Source organism: Pteropus vampyrus, unplaced genomic scaffold, assembly GCF_000151845.1.
Source record: "Pteropus vampyrus isolate Shadow unplaced genomic scaffold, Pvam_2.0 Scaffold24194, whole genome shotgun sequence".
Taxonomy (NCBI): domain Eukaryota; kingdom Metazoa; phylum Chordata; class Mammalia; order Chiroptera; family Pteropodidae; genus Pteropus; species Pteropus vampyrus.
The window spans coordinates 85-2,095 of record NW_011912975.1 but is presented as its reverse complement, the minus strand read 5'-3'; the positions used below and the strand labels follow the sequence as shown (position 1 = coordinate 2,095).

Sequence of the window (2,011 nt, the reverse complement as noted above, 5' to 3'; positions counted from 1 at the left end):
ATTTGAGATAGAAAATATAAACATTTTTCTTCCTTCCCTCACCCCAATTTCCAGTTTATTCATAAGCCAAGTAAATTTTTGCCTTTAAATTTTTTTCCCCCCTCATTTAATTCCCCCCGCTTCCCGCCACCACTTCCACCCCTGACCTATAGATATTGCCCTTCTCCCTTAAGAACTGGATCTCTGAAGGCAGGGCGTCTCCTCCCACACGCTTGCTGGGTGCGCCCGGGGCCTGGTGCACCCGGGGTATGGTCTGCGGCTCCACCTGGGGCGTGAACCCAGGACCTTCTGCGTGTAAAGCAGACGTGCTAACCACTACACTGGGGAGCCACCCTATCTTTAAATTTTTTAATAATTTTTTTTTTATTGTGGTAAAATCATTTACATGAGATCTACCCTTTTAACAAAATTTTAAGATTATAATATAATATTGGTGGAATCATGGATATGAAACTTGGGGATACCGAGGCATAATATATATTTATTGAAAAATAAAAACAAAAAACGTATAAATGGACCTATGCAGTTCAAACCTGGGTTGCTCAAAGGTCAACTGTATAGTTACATGGTTCATGACTGAGTAAAGCAATACTACATGTCAAATTTTAAAAATCTAAACACAGAAATTCCTTTTCACTGAAATGGATTTTTTAATGTTTATATGTATAAAGAAATCTGATGAATTGTACCTGAAGACATGCCAATACTTTCCAATGATAGGAAACCAAACACTGTTAAGGTTGAGCATATGTATATCTAAGTTAAAAATGTAAAACTCATCGAAAATGTTGTTTCTGTTTTGTTAACAGGGTGAACAATTGTGTTGGATTTTCAAATTATAAATTTTTCCTTCTTTTCTTGGCTTATTCTCTGCTGTACTGCCTTTTTATTGCTGCTACAGATTTACAGTATTTTATCAAATTCTGGACAGTAAGTCATTACCTTGTTGACTTTGTTTTTTGCTGTACGAAAATATATGTTTTAGTGAATTATTTCTGACACTAATTTTATAAACTAGAACTCATTATATATAGTCGGTCCTCACTATTTGCAGATTCTGTATTTGCGAATTCACCAACTTGCTAAAATTTATCTGTAACCCCAAATCAATACTCACAGAGCTTTTGTGGTCATTGCAGACATGAACAGAGCGGCCAAATATTTGCATTGCTTCATTTGCGCATGCCCAGTAGAAATCAAACAAGGCAACACTTTGCCTTCTTGGTTTAACTCTCGTATTGTTAAACAAGAATGCTTTTCAGTCTATTTAATGCTCTGTATTTTGCATTTTTGTGCTTTTTGTTGGTGATTTCGCTGTTTGCAATGGTCTTCAAGCATAGTGCTGAAGTACTGTCTGGTGTTTCTGAGCAAAAGAAGACTGTGGTATGCTTTTTGGAGAAAATACGTGTATTAGATAAGCTTCTTTCAGGAATGGGTTATAGTGATGTTGGGCATTGAGTTCTATGTTAATGAATCAACAGTATGTATCAAATAAGATGTTAATAAGATGTCTTTAAGCAAAAAACACACAAGAGTCAATGTTGTGACTAGAAGCTCGCAGGAAAATACAGGAACCTAACCCTGTATTTTCCCTAGGAGAAATGATTCGCTGTTCACAAATTGAGTGTTCATGGCAACTTTATAGAACACAACCACTGCAATAACAAGAATTGATTGTATAAGAAGATTTCTTTTTTTTAGTGTTTGAAATAGAAGTGTTTATGTATAAAAAGGTTTTTTTAAAAAAACTATATAACATCTTGAATTTTAGTAGGTATGGCTTGATTAGACTTTAGGTAGCTTATCTGTTTTCTGCGCTATTTTAAATGTAAGCAAAATGGAATTAAAATTAAGTATTTTAAATATCTAAAGATATTCCTCATGAACACCACCATGCAATAGTAGAAAACAGTTATTCCTTGCGAGGATTGCTTTATTTTTTTTTTTCACAAAATTATCCTTTATTATGGTAAGACTTTTTGAATTTCTAGATCATTTATGTGAGATTTGA

At 34.4% G+C, this 2,011-nt stretch overlaps 1 long non-coding RNA gene across 1 annotated transcript; it reads left to right on the top strand.

Moving 5' to 3' along the window:
* The first annotated feature begins 507 nt into the window (after positions 1-507).
* On the top strand, positions 508-1,811 carry LOC111735356. Its single transcript, XR_002778755.1, has 3 exons — positions 508-964; positions 1,120-1,126; positions 1,801-1,811. It is a non-coding gene; the product is annotated as an uncharacterized LOC111735356 (long non-coding RNA).
* The last annotated feature ends 200 nt before the right edge of the window (positions 1,812-2,011 follow it).